The 24,134-nt window shown below is 41.3% G+C and overlaps 1 protein-coding gene and 2 pseudogenes across 4 annotated transcripts in view; all 3 read right to left on the reverse strand.

Moving 5' to 3' along the window:
- DPYD (dihydropyrimidine dehydrogenase) overlaps positions 1-24,134 on the reverse strand; it is a 1,322,423-nt gene that overhangs the window by 364,194 nt on the left and 934,095 nt on the right. The gene's annotated exons all lie outside the window — the stretch shown is intronic.
- LOC130277953 (U2 spliceosomal RNA) lies at positions 3,491-3,599 on the reverse strand (annotated as a pseudogene).
- LOC130277941 (U2 spliceosomal RNA) lies at positions 3,609-3,778 on the reverse strand (annotated as a pseudogene).

The following is a 24,134-nucleotide window of genomic DNA, read 5'->3' on the forward strand; positions in this document are numbered from 1 at the left end:
GCCTCGTCCGGTGCATCCAGGGTTGGAACTTGAAGTCGTCTGTTGAATAGTGAGTGCGGGGCTCTGTTGTACATTGCACTTTCTCCTACTAATACATTTCATTATCTACATTATTCCCCAGCACCTCCAGACTATGACCCCAGCTATCTCCTCCCTATAGAACGTATACAGACCTATATCCTACAAGTATAAGCTATTACAGCATATAGCAGTGCCACCTGAGTTCTTTTATTGCATAAATCCTCAGAAGCTTATTTGCGATTGTTGTGGATAGAATAGAAGAACGTTCCGGCTCTAGAAGTCATTTCAGCAGAATGTCTGAACACCGATCTGGTGTGACAGGTGATCAGCGTCTCCTATTGACTCCAACATCTTATCACAAAGACTTGGAATACTCAAGGCATCGGAAAGTGTAAGAAAAAAAATGATGCTCATTAATTTGAATTTTTTTAGAATTTTTCCATGGCTGGTGAGATACAATATGATTGTGGCATCTGTGCGGAACACAAAAAGCCTCCTAATATTGCTGTAAGCGCTAACGTCTTCTGTTTTACAATGGGAACCCATTCAGATGCTAAATCAGATACGTGACGTGACACTTTTAAAGCAGATTTTATTTTAACTAAGCGAAAACCTTGGGGGAAACTCATGAATCTTGGCATTCCCTCCCCGACGTTCCCTCACTGAGAGATTGACGTGAATGAAAGGAGCGGGGGCCATTGTTAATCAGCTCAGAGCGGAGGGACGGCGTCCAGATGGGCAACGCCGCTCAGGTATCCAGAGGTTGTTTAGATATAATCTTAGAAGTTGTACGACCAAGCATGCATGAAACAAGTCAAATAATTAACACAAAGACGATCATCCACGGAGCGGAGCCGAACGCGAGTCCGGGAGCTGGCACTTGGCGTTTGCAGCTGTCATGTATGTCCCACGTGTGGCCAGCTGGTGTTGGCAGAAATGTTACTACAGACAAAAGATTAGAGCACAGGGGACACCCCAGACTGGCACTTACATGAAAGCCACACCATGAAGAAAGCAGTTTAATTCATTAGATATGTGACCATGCCGTCCTTTGAAAATATTTAATAAGTGCCCATACTTTTCCTTTTTTGCACATTTTTTTTCCGTTAACACTAAGACTCCTAAACTCAAGTGAAACAATGTCTCTCCTGCCCAGTCCTACAACCTGAAAAAAGAGAGACCGACGGAGGCGCCTCGTGTATTACCACTTAGACCCTTTAGGGAATAAGGAAGAAAGAAAGGGCTTGGATGGCCCTTGGGTAGTGGCCGCTCACTTGGAGCGAATAGGAAATTTGCATATAACCCACCACTGTGGGCAACCAGTATCAGGAACAGCTGCTATGCCCGGGGTCCCATGAGAAGGAGTAATCAAATCCTGATGCAAATGAATGAAGGTAGAGAAAAACGACCCCTGAAATGGCGCTGTTGTGTCAAATAAGAAGTGGAGCCAAACCAGAGATATTTCAAAACACTGGAGTGGTTTATTGAAAGCATAAAACAATAAAAGATATGGATCACGCATTTCGGGGGAGCCACAATGTATATTATTATTATTATTATTATTATTTATGTTGTTTTTACTTTGTGTTGTTATGGACATTCATATATTATTGCTGTATATTAACAGTTTGTAGGAGGTCACTCTTTTAGCTCCACCCCCTTTGTATTGGTGCCAATTTTTGAACATATTTATACTCTGGTTGTACCTATTACAATCATACTGATCTGAAGAAGGGGGTGGTTACCACGAAACGCGTCATCCATTTCTTTTATTGTTTTATGCTTTCAATAAACCACTCCAGTGTTTTGAAATATCTCTGGTTTGGCCTCAACTTCTTATTGGACCCAGCAGTGCCATTTCAAGGGTCCTTTTTCTCTACCTTCAGTCCTATAACCACACATGGTCCCAAGAAACAAAGACCAACATACAATGACCATGGTATTCATAGGAGGACTGCGGTGACTCACGTCTATAAAGAGGCGCTCCATGTGGAGTATAGCTAGTATCCAATGAAGGATGGAGGGGTTAGGCAACCGCTTACCAATACAGGTTGTGCACCCGCATACCCAACAATGGAGAGCATTTGTATGGGAAGCACATTCCTGTCTGCAGCCTTCCTGATGTCATCGTATACCAAAGATTGGATCAGGACTTAAGAATGGTTCAGGAACTGTTCGGCGCTGACCAGGAAAATACTAGCGGGACACAGGATCGTCCGAATGAACGTTTAAATGACCACAATGCAACGCGCTTCGTTAAACTTCCATCATTACGTAGGACTTGCTGACTGAAATCTATATAGTAGAGCACGACGGCGATGTCAACCTAACCTAAGCTGAAATGAGGTATAATGAAGAGAATAGGGTGATCCGGCCCTAACAAGACTACGGCCAATGATATCTGGAGAAATACAGTCGTGGAATGCGTTGGTAACCCCAGTAATGTTGACATGCAAAATCCAGACTTGTATGTAGAAATAATGAAGAAAACAAGACTGCACTCACCATACAACTGAACTTTATTCGGGTATTCCAGGCACGTCAAGCAGGTGCGGTGGTGGAGGTGGGGGACCATGTCCCCCGCCTCCACCACCGCACCTGCTTGACATGCCTGGAATAACCGAATAAAGTTCTGTTGTATGGTGTGTAGTGTTGGGCGCAAATATTCGTAATGCAAATATTTATCACATATATCGCATATTCGCAAATATTGCATTTTTTTTTCTTTTTTTTTTTAGAGCTGAGACAAGTGCTCTCTATCACCCAAAGTGCAAGAAAAAGTGCAAACTTGTCACACTAAAAAAACGTGCACAAAGGATGCGGTCTATCGCTAAGCCCTTCTCCAACAGGAGAAAGGCTCCTCAACAAACCTACCCTTCACCTCCGGGCCAGAAGGCACCTGCAAGGATCCAGGTTCGATGCCCCTTTTTGCTGAAACTACTAAGGGGCCGAAAATGCTCCTGGATTAAACCTAGGCGTTAACCAAGGTATCAGCCGAGGAGCCGTATACTGATGGCATCTTGACCCAAGCCAAGATGCCCAGGGGTTGCAGGGAGGTGAGGAACCTAATGGCCACACACACACCTCCCCTAGACCGCCAGGAGGGACACCCAGAAGGGCTACCCCATCCTGACAATCCTGTGTACAAAAACAGACACATAAGAGTGGCACAGTGACAAACAAAAAATAAGTGAATTAAGTGCCTGGTCATCCCGCCGGATCTATAAAAATTTCCCTGATCCTCAGAAGGCCGGGATACCAAGGGTGAGTGCCAAAGGTGAAGAGTAATGGTGCAGTGCATACACACAGTGAGTTTCGGCACCTCAGGGTCACCATTCCCCGAGGCACAGAAGTACCTCGGCTCTACACCTCTCCACCTTATGGCGAGACCCGGAGGAAACCAGTAACATCAGGACAGCCATCAAGCTGATTCCTCAGAACCAGCCCCGGAACGCCCCAGTACACCTGCCTACTACCATGCAGCACCCATCCCCACCAGCTCAATACCGGCACTTTGGATCACCGGCGTAAACTGATAAGAACAGATACTACACTTGATCTTAGCCAAAAGGCCGAGACCCGGAGGAAACAGGTCACATTAGGACAGACGATGAGCTGGTTACGTGGCATCAGCCCCGGAACGCCCTGGTACACCTGCTCCCTCCATGCAGCACCCATCCTACATCAATGGCAAAGACTAAACCACTGATAAGAACAGATACTACACTTCATCTTAGCCAAAAGGCCGAGAAGCGATATATAGCGCTAAACATTCGCAATTACGAATATTCAAATTTTTTTTGAACACACCACATTTTTTTAACACATCACAGTGATCATCCCTCTCTGCTTCCAGCTTGGGGTGTAAACAAGGCTCCAACACTAGTTACTGTGTCAGACTGGCGAGCGCCCGGAAATTTGTATATGTAAATGTCCACGCATATTTATCCTTCCTTTCAGCTCTTTTATCATGCGATATTGCGCATACGCATGCAAACTTTTTGGTGAATGAGCATGCAAATTTTCTGGTGCATAGTAAAAAAAAAGGCTGCAAATATTGCGAATTTTGCGAATATATGACAAATATTCATCCATATATTCGCGAAATATCGCAAATTCTAATATGCGATTAGAATGCCGCTCAACACTAATGGTGAGTGCAGTCTTGTTTTCTTCCTTATTTCTAACCTAAGCTGAATAACCATTATAGTATTAGTATTATCCAATACTACGACACATTCAAGACTAGAAAGGAAAACGATAAGTTTACTCTCGTTTTGTAAAAAAAAAAAAAAAAAATTAAAAAATCCACAATCGTTTAATACAATTTCAGGACCGGAAATATAAATGCTTTTGCTGTGTAGCATAAAAAAAAAAATAAAACAGCTTCAGTACGTCCCATGATTAAACAATATTTCACGTCTCCGGGTCGGGCCGGGGTTAGCGCCCAGAGGGCAGGAAGGTCTGATGAGGTTTGTGTCGTACATAAAAATTGTTTAAACCGGAGCATATAACTTCTTTAATATACGAGCGCGGCGGCTGCACGACGACTATTTTAGAATTCACGCGGGACGACCGCCGGGCCCATTACTGTAATAAATAGATACAAAATAACAGGTAAGAAATCACAGACGAGCCCAACAGCCATAGCGATAGAAAAGCACTAAAGTCACCGCGTTGTCTACTACATCACGCGACGTTTTCAATGGTTATTATATTATATCGCACGCACAATTCTCAACACTTATCATTTTCGGGGGTGAACAAAACAAGGAAATACTCGCAATTTATATATATTTTTTTGTTCCCAAAAATATTTTTTTTTAAAGAGCAACGTGCGGTAATAAGGCGTCAGATGTGCAGGATATTGGAAAATGGCAGGTTTACTAAATATACGGAAATTTTTCATTTTATAAAAGGAAAAAATAAATAAAAAATCATAATTATATCCCAGCCGGATCCTTTGTGAAACGCTCTTTGTATCGCTCTTAAATAACCCGTGTCAACGCCTTCGTGTTTTCACGGAACGTTAATGCAGATTTCGGAGAATTTATAGGTCACGTCTCGCTTTCACCTGACGCAACTATTGTGTATGGAAATGAAATGTTCTGATTCAGAAAGGAAAACAAATTAACGCTTGTTATATCCTATAGAGACGCGGAGGAAAGGCTGCTGCAACTTGTTAGCGGCTATACCTTAAAGGGGTACTCTGGTGAAAAACTTTTTTTTTTTTTTTAAATCAACTTAAATCAACTGGTGCCAGAAAGTTAAACAGATTTGTAAATTACTTCTATTAATAAATCTTGATCCTTCCTGTACTTATTAGCTGCTGAATACTACAGTGGAAATTATTTTCCGTTTGAAACACAGAGCTCTCTGCTGACATCATGAGCACAGTGCTCTCTGCTGACATCTCTGTCCATTTTAGGAACTGTCCAGAGTAAAAGGAAATCCCCATAGCAAACATATGCTGCTCTGGACAGTTCCTAAAATGTACTGGAAGGATTAAGATTTTTTAATAGAAATAATTTACAAATCTGTTTAACTTTCTGGCACCAGTTGATTTAAAAAAAAAAAAGTTTTTCACCGTAGTACCCCTTTAACCCCTTAAGGACGCAGGACGTAAATGTACGTCCTGGTGAGGTGGTACTTAACGCACCAGGACGTACATTTACGTCCTAAGCATAACCGCGGGCATCGGAGCGATGCCCGTGTCATGCGCGGCTGATCCCGGCTGCTGATCGCAGCCAGGGACCCGCCGGCAATGGCCGACGCCCGCGATCTCGCGGGCGTCCGCCATTAACCCCTCAGGTGCCGGGATCAATACAGATCCCGGCATCTGCGGGAGTTCGCGATTAAAATGAACGATCGGATCGCCCGCAGCGCTGCTGCGGGGATCCGATCATTCATAACGCCGCACGGAGGTCCCCTCACCTTCCTCCGTGCGGCTCCCGGCGTCTCCTGCTCTGGTCTGTGATCGAGCAGACCAGAGCAGGAGATGACCGATAATACTGATCTGTTCTATGTCCTATACATAGAACAGATCAGTATTAGCAATCATGGTATTGCTATGAATAGTCCCCTATGGGGACTATTCAAGTGTAAAAAAAAATGTAAAAAAATGTAAAAGTAAAAGTAAAAAAAAAGTGAAAAATCCCCTCCCCCAATAAAAAAGTAAAACGTCCTTTTTTTCCTATTTTACCCCCAAAAAGCGTAAAAAACATTTTTTATAGACATTTTTGGTATCGCCGCGTGCGTAAATGTCCGAACTATTAAAATAAAATGTTAATGATCCCGTACGGTGAACGGCGTGAACGAAAAAAAATTAAAAAAGTCCAAAATTCCTACTTTTTTAATACATTTTATTAAAAAAAAAATTATAAAAAATGTATTAAAAGTTTTTTATATACAAATGTGGTATCAAAAAAAAGTACAGATCATGGCGCAAAAAATGAGCCCCCATACCGCCGCTTATACGGAAAAATAAAAAAGTTATAGGTCATCAAAATAAAGGGATTATAAACGTACTAATTTGGTTAAAAAGTTTGTGATTTTTTTTAAGCGCAACAATAATATAAAAGTATATAATAATGGGTATCATTTTAATCGTATTGACCCTCAGAATAAAGAACACACGTCATTTTTACCAGAAATTGTACGGCGTGAAAACAAAACCTTCCAAAATTAGCAAAATTGCGTTTTTCGTTTTAATTTCCCCACAAAAATAGTGTTTTTTGGTTGCGCCATACATTTTATGATATAATGAGTGATGTCATTACAAAGGACAACTGGTCGCGCAAAAAACAAGCCCTCATACTAGTCTGTGGATGAAAATATAAAAGAGTTATGATTTTTAGAAGGCGCGGAGGAAAAAATGAAAACGTAAAAATGAAATTGTCTGAGTCCTTAAGGCCAAAATGGGCTGAGTCCTTAAGGGGTTAAAATGCATTTATTATCGGAATCGGGCGCCTATTATGCACAAGGATGATCCGATAGGGAGTTGTGGGGAAGTCAATCCCCCCCCCACTGTTGTCAGGCTAGCCCGGTGGTCTCCAAACTATGTCCCTCCAGCAGTTGCAAAACTGCAACTCCCAGCATGCCCAGACAGCCGTTGGCTGTCTGGGCATGCTGGGAGTTGCAGTTTTGCAACTGCTGGAGTGCCGCAGTTTAGAGACCACCGGGCTAGGCCAATCAAAACGGTTGACATTCTCATTTACAGAAGCGCGCATTGTGTTTATGGGGCAGCACGTAAGGGCGATACATCCTGGAAATGAGAAGACTGTTATAATTGAACAAATAACTAAGGGGTACTCCGGTGGAAAACTTTTTATTTATTTTTTAATTTTTATTTTTTTAACCAACTGGTGGCAGAAAGTTAAACAGATTTGTAAATTACTTCTATAAAAAAATTCTTAATCCTTCCAGTACTAATTAGCGGCTGTATACTACAAAGGAAATACTTTTCTTTTTGGGATTCCTCTTCTGTCACGACCACAGTGCTCTCTGCTGACACCTCTGACCATTTTAGGAACTGATTTTCTCCTGCTCTGGACAGTTCCTGACATGAACAGAGGTGTCAGCAGAGATCACTGTGGTCGTGACAGAAAAGAAATCCAAAAAGAAAAGAACTTCTGTAGTATACAGCTGCTAATAAGTACTGGAAGGATTAAGATTTTTTAATAGAAGTAATTTACAAATCTGTTTAACTTTCTGGCTTCAGTTGATTTAAAAAAAAAAAAACGTTTTCCAGCGGAGTACCCCTTTAACCCCTTAAGGACAAATGACGTACTGGAACATCATGTGTCCGTTCCCGATCTATAACGCGGGGCCACAGCGTGGCCGGGACCCGTGGCTAATAGCGCGCGGCACTGATCGCGGTGCCGCGCACTATTAACCCTTTAGACGCTGCGTTCAAAGTTGAACGCCGCGTCTAAAGTGAAAGTGAAACCATGCCGGTTAGCTCAGTGGGCTGTTCGGGATAGCCGTGGCAAAATTGTGGCATCCCGAACAGCTTACAGGACAGCAGGAGGGTCCCTACCTGCTTCCTCGCTGTCCGATCGCCCAATGACTGCTCAGTGCCTGAGATCCAGACATGAGCAGTCAAGCGGCAGAATCATTGATCAATGATTTCCTATGAGAAACCAGAGATCAATGTAAAAGATCAGTGTGTGCAGTGTTATATGTCCCTATGGGATAACAATGATCAGTATAAGAGATCAGTGTGTGCAGTGTTACAGGTCCCTATGGGATAACAATGATCAGTATAAGAGATCAGTGTGTGCAGTGTTATAGGTCGCTATGGGATAACCATGATCAGTATAAGAGATCAGTGTGTGCAGTGTTATAGTCTCCTATGGGATAATAATGATCAGTATAAGAGATCAGTGTGTGCAGTGTTACAGGTCCCTATGGGATAACAATGATCAGTATAAGAGATCAGTGTGTGCAGTGTTATAGGTCGCTATGGGATAACCATGATCAGTATAAGAGATCAGTGTGTGCAGTGTTATAGTCTCCTATGGGATACTAATGATCAGTATAAGAGATCAGTGTGTGCGGTGTTATAGGTCCCTATGGGATAACAAAGATCAGTAAAAGAGATCAGTGTGTGCGGTGTTCCCTATGGGATAACAAAGATCAGTATAAGAGATCAGTGTGTGCAATGTTATAGGTCCCTATGGGATAACAATGATCAGTATAAAAGATCAGTGTGTGCAGTGTTATAGTCTTCTATGGGATAATAATGATCAGTTTAAGAGATCAGTGTGTGCAGTGTTATAGTCTTCTATAGGATAACAATGATCAGTATAAGAGAGCAGTGTGTGCAGTGTTATAGGTCCGTATGGGATAATAATGATCAGTATAAGAGATCAGTGTATGCAGTGTTATAGGTCCCTAAGGGATAACAATGATCAGTATAAGAGATCAGTGTGTGCAGTGTTATAGTCTCCTATGGGATAATAATGATCAGTATAAGAGATCAGTGTGTGCAGTGTTATAGTCTCCTATGGGATAACAATGATCAGTATAAGAGATCAGTGTGTGCAGTGTTATAGGTCCCTATGGGATAATAATGATCAGTATAAGAGATCAGTGTGCGCAGTGTTATAGGTCCCTATGGGATAACAATGATCAGTATAAGAGATCAGTGTGTGCAGTGTTATAGGTCCCTATGGGATAACAATGATCAGTATAAGAGTTTAGTGTGCACAGTGTTATAGGTCCCTATGGGATAACAATGATCAGTATAAGAGATCAGTGTGTGCAGTGTTATAGGTCCCTATGGGATAATAATGATCAGTATAAGAGATCAGTGTGTGCAGTGTTATAGGTCCCTATGGGATAACAATGATCAGTATAAGAGATCAGTGTGTGCAGTGCTATAGGTCCCTATGGGATAACAATGATCAGTATAAGAGATCAGTGTGTGCAGTGTTATAGGTCCCTATGGGATAATAATGATCAGTATAAGAGATCAGTGTGTGCAGTGTTATAGTCTCCTATGGGATAACAATGATCAGTATAAGAGATCAGTGTGTGCAGTGTTATAGGTCCCTATGGGATAACAAAGATCAGTATAAGAGATCAGTGTGTGCAGTGTTATAGGTCCCTATGGGATAACAAAGATCAGTGTGTGCAGTGTTCTAGGTCCCTATGGGATAACAAAGATCAGTATAAGAGATCAGTGTGTGCAGTCTTATAGGTCCCTATGGGATAACAAAGATCAGTATAAGACATCAGTGTGTGCAATGTTATAGGTCCCTATGGGATAACAAAGATCAGTATAAGAGATCAGTATGTGCAGTGTTATAGGTCCCTATGGGATAACAAAGATCAGTATAAGAGATCAGTGTGTGCGGTGTTATAGGTCCCTATGGGATAACAAAGATCAGTATAAGAGATCAGTGTGTGCAGTGTTATAGGTCCCTATGGGATAATAATGATCAGTTTAAGAGATCAGTGTGTGCAGTGTTATAGTCTCCTATTGGATAACAATGATCAGTATAGGAGATCAGTGTGTGCAGTGTTATAGGTCCCTATGGCATAACAATGATCAGTGTGTGCAATGTTATAGGTCCCTATGCAATAATAATGATCAGTAAAAGAGATCATTGTGTGCAGTGTTATAGCCCCCTATGGGATAACAATGATCAGTAGAAGAGATCAGTGTGTGCAGTGTTATAGTCTCCTATGGGATAATAATGATCAGTATAAGAGATCAGTGTGTGCAGTGTTATAGGTCCCTATGGGATAATAATGATCAGTATAAGAGATCAGTGTGTGCAGTGTTATAGTCTCCTATGGGATAACAATGATCAGTATAAGAGATCAGTGTGTGCAGTGTTATAGGTCCCTATGGGATAATAATGATCAGTATAAGAGATCAGTGTGTGCAGTGTTATAGTCTCCTATGGGATAACAATGATCAGTATAAGAGATCAGTGTGTGCAGTGTTATAGGTCCCTATGGGATAACAAAGATCAGTATAAGAGATCAGTGTGTGCAGTGTTATAGGTCCCTATGGGATAACAAAGATCAGTGTGTGCAGTGTTCTAGGTCCCTATGGGATAACAAAGATCAGTATAAGAGATCAGTGTGTGCAGTCTTATAGGTCCCTATGGGATAACAAAGATCAGTATAAGACATCAGTGTGTGCAATGTTATAGGTCCCTATGGGATAACAAAGATCAGTATAATAGATCAGTATGTGCAGTGTTATAGGTCTCTATGGGATAACAAAGATCAGTATAAGAGATCAGTGTGTGCGGTGTTATAGGTCCCTATGGGATAACAAAGATCAGTATAAGAGATCAGTGTGTGCAGTGTTATAGGTCCCTATGGGATAATAATGATCAGTTTAAGAGATCAGTGTGTGCAGTGTTATAGTCTCCTATTGGATAACAATGATCAGTATAGGAGATCAGTGTGTGCAGTGTTATAGGTCCCTATGGCATAACAATGATCAGTGTGTGCAATGTTATAGGTCCCTATGCAATAATAATGATCAGTAAAAGAGATCATTGTGTGCAGTGTTATAGCCCCCTATGGGATAACAATGATCAGTAGAAGAGATCAGTGTGTGCAGTGTTATAGTCTCCTATGGGATAATAATGATCAGTATAAGAGATCAGTGTGTGCAGTGTTATAGGTCCCTATGGGATAATAATGATCAGTATAAGAGATCAGTGTGTGCAGTGTTATAGTCTCCTATGGGATAACAATGATCAGTATAAGAGATCAGTGTGTGCAGTGTTATAGGTCCCTATGGGATAATAATGATCAGTATAAGAGATCAGTGTGTGCAGTGTTATAGTCTCCGATGGAATAATAATGATCAGTATAAGAGATCAGTGTGCGCAGTGTTATAGGTCCCTATGGGATAACAATGATCAGTATAAGAGATCAGTGTGTGCAGTGTTATAGGTCCCTATGGGATAACAATGATCAGTATAAGAGATCAGTGTGTGCAGTGTTATAGGTCCCTATGGGATAACAATGATCAGTATAAGAGTTCAGTGTGCACAGTGTTATAGGTCCCTATGGGATAACAATGATCAGTATAAGAGATCAGTGTGTGCAGTGTTATAGGTCCCTATGGGATAATAATGATCAGTATAAGAGATCAGTGCGTGCAGTGTTATAGGTCCATATGGGATAACAATGATCAGTATAAGAGATCAGTGTGTGCAGTGCTATAGGTCCCTATGGGATAATGATCAGTATAAGAGAACAGTGTGTGCAGTGTTATAGGTCCCTATGGGATAACAATGATCAGTATAAGAGATCAGTGTGTGCAGTGTTATAGGTCCCTATGGGATAACAATGATCAGTATAAGAGATCAGTGTGTGCAGTGTTATAGGTCCCTATGGGATAATAATGATCAGTATAAGAGATCAGTGTGTGCAGTGTTATAGGTCCCTATGGGATAACAATGATCAGTATAAGAGATCAGTGTGTGCAGTGTTATAGGTCCCTATGGGAGCTATAACACTGCAAAAAAAAAGTGAAAAAAGATAATTTAACCCCTTCCCTATTAAAAATTTGAATCACTCCCTTTCCCATAAAAAACATAGTGTAAATAAAAATAAAAATAAACATATATGGTATCGCCGCGTGCTGAAATGTCCGAATTATAAAAATATATCATTAATTAAACCGCACGGTCAATGGGGTACGCGCAAAAAAATTCCAAAGTCCAAAATAGTGCATTTTTGCTCACTTTTTATATCAATAAGTCCTATCAATGCAAAGATGGTACCTTTAAAAACTTCAGATCACGGCGCAAAAAATGAGCCCTCATACCGCCAAATACGCTGATAAATAAAAAAGTTATAGGGGTCAGAAGATGACAATTTTAAACGTTAAAATTTTCGTGCATGACGTTTTTTTCCAGAAGTGCGACAAAATCAAACCTATACAAATAGGGGATCATTTTAACCGTATGGACCTACAGAATAATGATAAGGTGTAATTTTTACCAAAAAATTTACTGTGTAGAAACGGAAGCCCCCAAAATTACAAAACAGCGTTTGTTTTTTCAATTTTGTCTGACAATGATTTTTTTTTCATTTCACCGTAGATTTTTGGCCAAAATGACTGACGTCATTACAAAGTAGAATTGGTGGCACAAAAAATAAGCCGTAATATGGATTTTTAGGTGCAAAATTGAAAGAGTTATGATTTTTTTAAAGGCAAGGAGCAAAAAACGAAAATGCAAAAACGGAAAAAAAAACGGTCCTTAAGGGGTTAAAGGCACAACATGCTTGACAGTTGCAATAAAACATAGTAGCATTGTATGCTTGAGGGTTACAGAACAGAATGTACAGCCCTCAAGTATTCTAAACGGTTCCATAAGTGGGACCAGGAGTTGTTCCAACAGGTCCATCATAATTGGGTTAGGCACGACATGCTTGACAGTTGCAATGCAACATAGAAGCACCGTATGCTTGAGGGTCACAGAACAAAATTAATAGTCCTCAAGTATTCTAGGCGACTCCTTTACGAGGACCAGGAGAATTTCCAATAATTGGGTTAGGCACAACATGCAAAACATAGTAGCACTGACTGCTTAATTGTGATGGAACTGATGGAACATCCGGTCCCGTATATGGAACCACTTAGAATGAGCGGATGGGTGTGACACTGCTTCCAGTACAGTCCTGCGCCTGGACTGATTGTTGGCGTAGGTGAGCGCCAACTCGAGTACTTAGTTTTCCTCGGAACCATTGGACCGATGTTCCTTTTACTACAAGTGACCGTCCTTCGTAAGCTGGAACGGGTATAGTGCCGGCTGCACTCCTCCATTCTGTGTCCCCCAGAAATAGTGGGAACAAGCGCATATTGGTGTTTTGCCCACGGTACAACATAAAAAGGTGAACAAACCTATCATATCACGTTGGAACTGCTGCTCTTGGAGCCGACTTCCACCATATTATTTTCTACATTTTAATATCCATTTTACTACGCTTAGATGCGCATTGTATCTCCTCTGTTTTTTTCTATATACCTTTGTTGAATAAAACATAGTAGCACTGTATTCTTGTTGGTTACAAAACAAAATTACTAGCCCAAGTTTATTTTTAAGTGGTTCCATTATCAGGACCAGGAGATGCTACAAATAATTCTCTACTATATTTCTAGGGTTTCTTCACTTGCTTGGCCAATTTCTTTCAAAAGCCCAGTTGGCCCTTAACTACTACAGTCTGCCCTCTACGGCTGTCCAGATCTTTACTTCTAGCTCACAATGGCACCAGGATGCATTATGGGAAGAAGACAAGATGGTGGGGGCAGTGTTCTGCTGGGGAGCTTGTGTCCTGGCATCATGTGAAGGTTGCCAGTGCACATTTATGAGGGTGCGCCACATCTAGGATTTGTGGATCCAGCAGTCAGATATGGTGGGAGAATTCCAAAACCACCTCCTGCCGTATGGCTGCCTCAACCACCCCGGACCATATTGATTTCAAAGAGGCTCCTGCAGTCAGCTAGTGTCTCCAGCTGGTTAATTTTTCAACCATATCCGTTTTTATAACCAGACTGAAAACTGGGGTCTGTTGTGGTTTGTTGTGGTCAGTTGTGGTTTGTTGTGGTTTGTTGTGGTCAGTTGTGGTCTGCTGTCATCTGCTGTGGTCTGTTGTGGTCGGTTGTGGTCAGTTGTGGTCAGTTGTGGTCAGTTGTGGTCTGCTGTGGTCTGCTGTGGTCTGTTGTGGTCTGCTGTGGTCTGTTGTGGTTTGTTGTGGTCTGCCGTGGTCTGCCGTGGTCTTCCGTGGTCTGCTGTGGTCTGCTGTGGTCTGCTGTGGTCTGCTGTGGTCTGTTGTGGTTTGTTGTGGTCTGCTGTGGTCTGCCGTGGTCTGCCGTGGTCTTCCGTGGTCTGCTGTGGTCTGCTGTGGTCAGTTGTGGTCTGCTGTGGTCTGCTGTGGTCTGCTGTGGTCTGCTGTGGTTTGTTGTGGTCTGTTGTGGTCTGTTGTGGTTGGTTGTGATCAGCTGTGGTATTCTGTGGTCTGTTGGGGTCTGCTGGGGTCTGCTGTGGTCTGTTGGGGTCTGCTGTGGTCTGTTGGGGTCTGTTGTGGTCTGCTGTGGTCTGCTGTCATCTGCTGTGGTTTGTTGTGGTCAGTTGTGGTCTGTTGGGGTCTGCTGTGGTCTGCTGTGGTCTGTTGGGGTCTGCTGTGGTCTGCTGTGGTTTGCTGTGGTCTGCTGTGGTCTGTTGGGGTCTGCTGTGGTCTGCTGGGGTCTGCTGGGGTCTGCGGTGGTCTGTTGTAGTCTGCTGTCGTCTTCTGTGGTCTGCTGTGGTCTGTTGTGGTCAGTTGGGGTCTGCTGTGGTCTGTTGTGGTTTGTTGTGGTCTGTTGAAATTTTCAGTCCGGTTCCAAAAGTGAATACAGATAGAAAATGAGTCAATTGGAGACACTTCCTGACTCTGGGCGTCTCATTGGGGTACAGCATGGTTCTGGTTTTGAAATTTTCTTGCCATATCAGGCTGTTGGGTCTACAACTCCTAAATGGGGATGCACCCTAACTGTGACATGTACCCGCTACCTGACCATTGTACTCACCAAGTCACCCCCTTCATGGCAGAAAGACACTTTAATGATCCAGGTGATGACTCGGTCATGAGCTTTTCCGATCAATCATCTATGGGATGTGCTGGAGAAGACCCATCTATTAAGGCTGCACCTCACAACATACAGGATCTGATAAGGGACACAGCACAGGCCTTAGGGCATAAATAACAGGGTTATAGGGTCTGGGCCTTGGGGATAATATCACAGGGAAATCTGGGTCTAGTCCCTGGGGGTCACATCACAGAGTTATGGGGTGTGGTCCTTCATGGGTCATAGGACAGGGCTATGGGCCTTGAGGTCCCATCAAAGGACTATAGAATTTGGGCCGTTAGGGGTCATAGGTCAGGGCTATGGGGTCTGGGCCTTGGGGGTCACATCACAAGCTATTGGGTCCTGTCAAGGGGGACACATCAAAGGGCTATGGGTTCTGGGCCTTAAGAGGTCATAGGACAGGGTGATTGGGTCCAAGCCTCAGGTGACACATTACAGGAAGCGATGGAGTCCAGGCCTCAAGGCTCATAGCTCCGGGGGGATCAGGAGGGTTACGGTTGATCGGTGAACGTTTATAGAAGATAATGTCTCTTACACATGTGAAACCAGAAAATGCTGTAATGTCGGGGTGACGTCTGGATTACAGATGACAGATTGTCCCGGGCGTCTTCTATATGACAGGAATGTTATTGGTGAATAATGTCACAGAGACGGATGTGTTCATGTGTTCTTGGTTCTGTGCGCTGCAGACATTAGAGCCACATATGGAAGACACGAGCGCCCAGAACCTCTGCTGTGACTGACGCATTTAATGCTAACATAATTAAATGGGAAATGTCAGCCGCCGCTCTGACCTCCATTGTTTCAGCATTTTTACTCTTTTCTGGAAAGAGCTATTTCTCAAAATGAATGCCCCGAGTTGAACCTATTAGGAGCGTTTGTCTCCGGGACTATATTTATCCAATTCATTTCAAATCTGCAGAATTAAAGATGGTTATTTCAAAATTTATGAGAAAAGATTAATACAAAGAAGGTTCTTTTTACCGGTGAAACGGCGAAGATGGTGAAGATCGGGGGATGATGGGAATTCTTATCATTGTATGGATAATCATAGCAAAAACAGGTTACCCCCTTGTATCACCCCGACCCAAGATATATAACAAAGATATAAGTGCCCTGGGTTACTGGTAGACCTCCCCTGATCTCCAGGGATAAAACTGGGACAGATCTGGAGTTTGGCATCATGGTCACCTACTTAGAGTTGGCGTACTGGATATACTTGGCTCGGCATGGGCAGGAGGGAATGTCCATGGTCTAGAGCCCCCTGGATACATGGAGGTCTCAGTAATAGAAAAATATAGGAAGAGGAAGAAGCCGGCCCTGACCTGAAGGATAGTAGTCGGCCACATGAGGGAGATGGCGAGGGCAAAACAACCAAGTATGGTGAAAAGGCTGTAAAAGCCGTCCAGAGGCCTCTCTGTACAGTGTTCGGCATCAAGACACTAAGATGTCCCCCCCTTTCCTTTTTTTGGGTTCCTATGATAACTTTTCTCATTGCTTTTTGCAGCTTGGATATTCTGGGGACTCGTCACTTTGTTTCCTGTTTGTTTGCGTTGAAGTCACAGCACCAGGATTGGAGGGGTCGGAAGTGCTTGGTAATAAATTCGAGGATGGGGAGGGGGGGAGTAATTGTTGGGATTATTCCCGCTTCTATCCTGGCTGGTTTGCCTTATTTCTTACTCTTGTTGGCAGTGTCCTGGGAAGTGGGTGATGGTGTCCGCGGGGGGCGTCTGAGGATGTGACCAGATATCGTAGCTCCAAGGACTTTTATCTTGTCTCTTTTTTTTCCTGTTGTTATAAAGTTCTTTTATATAAAGTTTTTAACAAAATGGTTGATGCAGCCAAAATCTGGGATTTATTTTTATTTTTATTTGACTGTGCTACAGGGGCTGTAAAGTTAGTGTAGTCCATAATAATGTGTCTGCACCTGTGTTTCATGGTGGTCTTGTAATTCTTACGTGATCTTTGGCCAATGTTTATTTTTAGCAGTATACAAAATGAGTGTTTTCTCAGGTTTTCACCGGTTGTTGTGCGGCCCGAGACATTACATCACTAGTCAGGTGTTGAAAGGGAGCCTGTCTGTGCTTTAATGGGTGGGGTGGCTGATGTGTGGGAGGGGAAAAGTGACCCCACACCGACAAACAAGGAATCCTGGGACTTGGAGGTAGGGAACTTCAACAGGAAATAGCCATTTCACAAAAAGAAAACAACAGTGTTACGGTGGACTCAAAACACACAAGCACAAATCCTTTACTGTCTGGCAGGTAAGTACTAAAGTCACCTTATGGTGGAGAACCCCTTTAATAGGAAAGGGAGCTGGGGTTTGATTATAACTGGGCAGAGAGGGGAGGGAAGCTGGAGGGCGATGTACGGAGCCCAACTCTGCAATACATGGGACAGGAGGTCTCCACAGACGTAATGAAGTGGGAAACGTAGAAGATTCCATCAGGACCTCGTGTCCAGGGCGGCGACAGAGACAAATAGATGCTGAGGGGCCTCATTCTTTTCTTTACAATGGATCCCAACCCCCTTGACTGGCTCTGTTCACACGGGGCATTTAATTAGTGGTGGTGTCACTAATTAACACAGTTGTACCACTACTTAATGAAATTGCACTAAATATTATGCAATTTTACCACAAATAGTGAAGTCTTACTGCAATTATGAAAATCAATATAAATTTGCTCAATTTTATATCAATTTCGGAAAAGAAAAGCGGTTAAATTGTGGCAGTAATTAAGCGGCATTGCTAATTAAATGCCCCGTGAGAAAGGAGAAAAATTATCTGTAGTAAATCTGCTGCACTTCATGAGGGTTGTAGTTGTAACAGCTTTGCAGTCTTAACCCCTTAAGGACTCAGCCCATTTTGGCCTTAAGGACTCAGACAATTAAATTTTTACGTTTTCATTTTTTCCTCCTCGCCTTCTAAAAATCATAACTCTTTTATATTTTCATCCACAGACTAGTATGAGGGCTTGTTTTTTGCGCGACCATTTGTCCTTTGTAATGACATCACTCATTATATCATAAAATGTATGGCACAACCAAAAAACACTATTTTTGTGGGGAAATTAAAAAGAAAAACGCAATTTTGCTAATTTTGGAAGGTTTCGTTTTCACGCCATACAATTTACGGTAAAAATAATGTATGTTCTTTATTCTGAGGGTCAATACGATTAAAATGATACCCATTATTACATACTTTTCTATTATTGTTGTGCTTAAAAAAAAAATCTCAAACTTTTTAACCAAATTAGTACGTTTATAATCCCTTTATTTTGATGACCTCTAATTTGTTTTTTTTTCCGTATAAGCGGCGGTATGGGGGCTCATTTTTTGCGCCATGATCTGTAATTTTTTTTATACCACATTTGCATATAAAAAAACGTTTAATACATTTTTTATAATTTTTTTTTTTAATAAAATGTATTGTATGACTTTTTTTTTTTTTACGTTCACGCCGTTCACCGTACGGGATCATTAAAATTTTATTGTAATAGATCGGAAATTTACGCACGCGGCGATACCAAATATGTCTATTAAATTTTTTTTTTACGCTTTTTGGGGGTAAAATAGGAAAAAACGGACATTTAACTTTTTTATTGGGGGAGGGGATTTTTCACTTTTTTTTACTTTTACTTTTACATTTTTTTTACATTTTTTTTTACACTTGAATAGTCCCCATAGGGGACTATTCATAGCAATACCATGATTGCTAATACTGATCTGTTCTATGTATAGGACATAGAACAGATCAGTATTATCGGTCATGTCCTGCTTTGGTCTGCTCGATCACAGAGCCGCACGGAGGAAGGAGAGGGGACCTCCGTGCGGCGTTATGAATGATCGGATCCCCGCAGCAGCGCTGCGGGCGATCCGATCATTCATTGAAATCGCGCACTGCCGCAGATGCCGGGATCTGTATTGATCCCGACACCTGAAGGGTTAATGGTGGACCCCCGCAAGATCGCGGCCGTCGATCATTGCCAGCGGGTCCCTGGCTGCGATCAGCAGCCGGGATCAGCTGCGCATGACACGGCATCGCTCCGATGCCCGCGGTTATGCACAGGACGTAAATGTACATCCTGGTGCGTTAAGTACCACCGCACCAGGACATTCATTATGTCCTGCGTCCTTAAGGGGTTAAAGGGGTACTCCACCTCTAGACATCCTATCCCCCTCCAAAGGATGAGGGATAAGCTGTCTGATCGGGGAGGTCCCATCGATGGGGATCCCCGCAATCTCCCTGCCGAAAACCAAACATCCAGTGCAAAGAGCGAACTTCACTCCGTGACTGGAGATGCGGGGCGGAGCCTCGTGACATCACAGTCACACCCCGCTTGTGACATCATGGCCCGATGCACTTAACAAACGGTTTATGAGAGGGGGCATGACGGCCCGATGCACTAAACAAACGCCGGTTGCAGCAGGGAGATCGCAGGGCTCCCCAGTGGTGGGACCCCCACAATCAGACATCTTATCCCCTTTCCTTTGGAGTGATGAGCGGCATTGCCCATATTCAAATTATATAGACAAATATTTGTCTTATATTCGTGAATTTTGTGTATTCGTTATATTCGCATATTCGAGGAAGAAAACAGTGAGGGGGTGGGGTAACTTTACTATTGGTTGTTCGGGATGTTGTTGATAACCTATGACAAGTGTATTTGCATCATTCTAATTGGCCCACAAGTGAAAAGAAGGAATATGCGCATATGCGGAAAAAAGTGAATATTAGTAATTTCGAATACATAGCGAACATATTCGCAATATTTACGAATTCGCACATTTGCGCTAAAAATTTGAAATGCAAATATTCGCACCCAACAGTACACTATTAGGGGATAAGATGTCTAGGGGTGGAGCACCCCTTTAAGATTTTTATCCTAAACCCTCTAACAGAGATGTTATGGGGTTATTCAGGAATGGAAAAGAAGAGCACATTTTTTCCCAAAACAGCGCCACCCCTGTCCTCGGGTTGTGTGTGGTATTACAGCTTGGCTCCATTAAAGGGGTATTCCAAGAAAAAAACTTTTTTTTATATATCAACTGGCTCCAGAAGGTTAGACAGATTTGTAAATTACTTCTATTAAAAAAATCTTAATCCTTCCAATAATTATCAGCTGCTGAAGTTGAGTTGTTCCTTTCTGTCCGGCAACAGTGCTCTCTGCTGACATCTCTGCTTGTCTTGGGAACTGCACAGAATAGAAGAGGTTTGCTATGGAGATTTGCATCTACTCTGGACAGTTCCCGAGACACGTGTCATCAGAGAGCAGTTAGACAGAAAAGAACAACTCAACTTCAGCAGCTCATAAGTACTGAAAGGATTAAGATTTTTTAATGGAAGCAATTTACAAATCTATTTGACTTTCTGGAGCCAGTTGATATATTAAAAAAAGTTTTTTCCTGGAATACCCCTTTAACTTCAATGAAAAAGAGCTACAATACCCGCACACAACCTGCGGATCCTGGAGAAACCCTTTAATGAGACCCTTTGGCTCCAGTGGGGTTCATATTATTTCCTATCGTGTGGCTCGTCCCTCTTACTACCATTAATATCATCAATATTATTATTATTATTATTAATCATTCATATTATTATTATTATCATCATTATTGTTATTAATAGTATTATTATTAATCTTTCATATTATTATTATTATTATTAATAATCATTATTATTATTATTAATCATTCATATTATTATTATTATTATCATCATTATTGTTATTAATAGTATTATTATTATTCATCAATATTATTATTATTAATAATCATTATTATTATTATTAATCATTCATATTATTATTATTATTATTATTATCATAATCATCATCATCATTATTATTATTCTCTTATTCTACAAGTAAATAATTAAAACTTGGGAAATTCTACATCACATTGTCATCTGTTCATCCTCAAAGAACATATGTAATTTATCACAGCGACTAAAGTCATATAACATAGAAATGAGGCAAATAGCCTGAAAGAAGACATATATCCTATAAATAACGCTCTATAATGTATTTATCATCACCGGCGCACACCAAATCCTATATCCTATAAATAACGCTCTATAATAAATTTATTATCACCGGCGCGCACCAAATCCTATATCCTATAAATAACGCTCTATAATGTATTTATCATCACCGGCGCGCACCAAATCCTATATCCTATAAATAACGCTCTATAATGTGTTTATCATCACCGGCGCGCACCAAATCCTATATCCTATAAATAACGCTCTATAATGTATTTATCATCACCGGCGTGCACCAAATCCTATATCCTATAAATAACGCTCTATAATGTATTTATCATCACCGGCGCGCACCAAATCCTATATCCTATAAATAACGCTCTATAATAAATTTATTATCACCGGCGCGCACCAAATCCTATATCCTATAAATAACGCTCTATAATGTATTTATCATCACCGGCGCACACCAAATCCTATATCCTATAAATAACGCTCTATAATGTATTTATCATCACCGGCGCACACCAAATCCTATATCCTATAAATAACGTTCTATAATGTATTTATCATCACCGGCGCGCACCAAATCCTATATCCTATAAATAACGCTCTATAATGTATTTATCATCACCGGCGCGCACCAAATCCTATATCCTATAAATAACGCTCTATAATGTATTTATCATCACCGGCGCGCACCAAATCCTATATCCTATAAATAACGCTCTATAATGTATTTATCATCACCGGCGCGCACCAAATCCTATATCCTATAAATAACGCTCTATAATGTATTTATCATCACCGGCGCACACCAAATCCTATATCCTATAAATAATGCTCTATAATGTATTTATCATCACCGGCGCGCACCAAATCCTATATCCTATAAATAACGCTCTATAATGTATTTATCATCACCGCCGCGCACCAAATCCTATATCCTATAAATAACGCTCTATAATGTATTTATCATCACCGGCTCGCACCAAATCCTATATCCTATAAATAACTTTCTATAATGTATTTATCATCACCGGCTCGCACCAAATCCTATATCCTATAAATAACTTTCTATAATGTATTTATCATCACCGGCGCGCACCAAATCCTATATCCTATAAATAACGCTCTATAATGTATTTATCATCACCGGCGCGCACCAAATCCTATATCCTATAAATAACGCTCTATAATGTATTTATTATCACCGGCGCACACCAAATCCTATATCCTATAAATAATGCTCTATAATGTATTTATCATCACCGGCGCGCACCAAATCCTATATCCTATAAATAACGCTCTATAATGTATTTATCATCACCGGCGCGCACCAAATCCTAAATCCTATAAATAACGCTCTATAATGTATTTATCATCACCGGCGCGCACCAAATCCTATATCCTATAAATAACGCTCTATAATGTATTTATCATCACCGGCTCGCACCGAATCCTATATCCTATAAATAACGCTCTATAATGTATTCATCATCACCGGCTCGCACCAAATCCTATATCCTATAAATAACGCTCTATAATGTATTTATCATCACCGGCGCAGACCAAATCATTTATCCTATAAATAACGCTCTATAATGTATTTATCATCATCGGCGCGCACCAAATCCTATATCCTATAAATAACGCTCTATAATGTATTTATCATCACCGGCGCGCACCAAATCCTATATCCTATAAATAACGCTCTATAATGTATTTATTATCACCGGCGCGCACCAAATCCTATATCCTATAAATAACGCTCTATAATGTATTTATCATCACCGGCTCGCACCAAATCCTATATCCTATAAATAACGCTCTATAATATATTCATCATCACTGGCGCACCAAATCCTATATCCTATAAATAACGCTCTATAATGTATTTATCATCACCGGCGCGCACCAAATCCTATAAATAACGCTCTATAATGTATTTATCATCACCGGCGCGCACCAAATCCTATATCCTATAAATAACGCTCTATAATGTATTTATCATCACCGGCGCGCACCAAATCCTATATCCTATAAATAACGCTCTATAATGTATTTATCATCACCGGCGCGCACCAAATCCTATATCCTATAAATAACGCTCTATAATGTATTTATCATCACCGGCGCGCACCAAATCCTATATCCTATAAATAACGCTCTATAATGTATTTATCATCACCGGCGCGCACCAAATCCTATATCCTATAAATAACGCTCTATAATGTATTTATCATCACCGGCGCGCACCAAATCCTATATCCTATAAATAACGCTCTATAATGTATTTATCATCGCCGGCACGCACCAAATCCTATATCCTATAAATAACGCTCTATAATGTATTTATCATCACCGGCGCGCACCAAATCCTATATCCTATAAATAACGCTCTATAATGTGTTTATCATCACCGGCGCGCACCAAATCCTATATCCTATAAATAACGCTCTATAATGTATTTATCATCACCGGCGCGCACCAAATCCTATATCCTATAAATAACGCTCTATAATGTATTTATCATCACCGGCGCGCACCAAATCCTATATCCTATAAATAACGCTCTATAATGTATTTATCATCACCGGCGCGCACCAAATCCTATATCCTATAAATAACGCTCTATAATGTATTTATCATCACCGGCGCGCACCAAATCCTATATCCTATAAATAACGCTCTATAATGTATTTATCATCACCGGCGCGCACCAAATCCTATATCCTATAAATAACGCTCTATAATGTGTTTATCATCACCGGCGCGCACCAAATCCTATATCCTATAAATAACGCTCTATAATGTATTTATCATCACCGGCGCGCACCAAATCCTATATCCTATAAATAACGTTCTATAATGTATTTATCATCACCGGCGCGCACCAAATCCTATATCCTATAAATAACGCTCTATAATGTATTTATCATCACCGGCGCGCACCAAATCCAATATCCTATAAATAACGCTCTATAATGTATTTATCATCACCGGCGCGCACCAAATCCT

Source organism: Hyla sarda, chromosome 6 (genome assembly GCF_029499605.1).
Source record: "Hyla sarda isolate aHylSar1 chromosome 6, aHylSar1.hap1, whole genome shotgun sequence".
In the NCBI taxonomy this organism is placed as follows: domain Eukaryota; kingdom Metazoa; phylum Chordata; class Amphibia; order Anura; family Hylidae; genus Hyla; species Hyla sarda.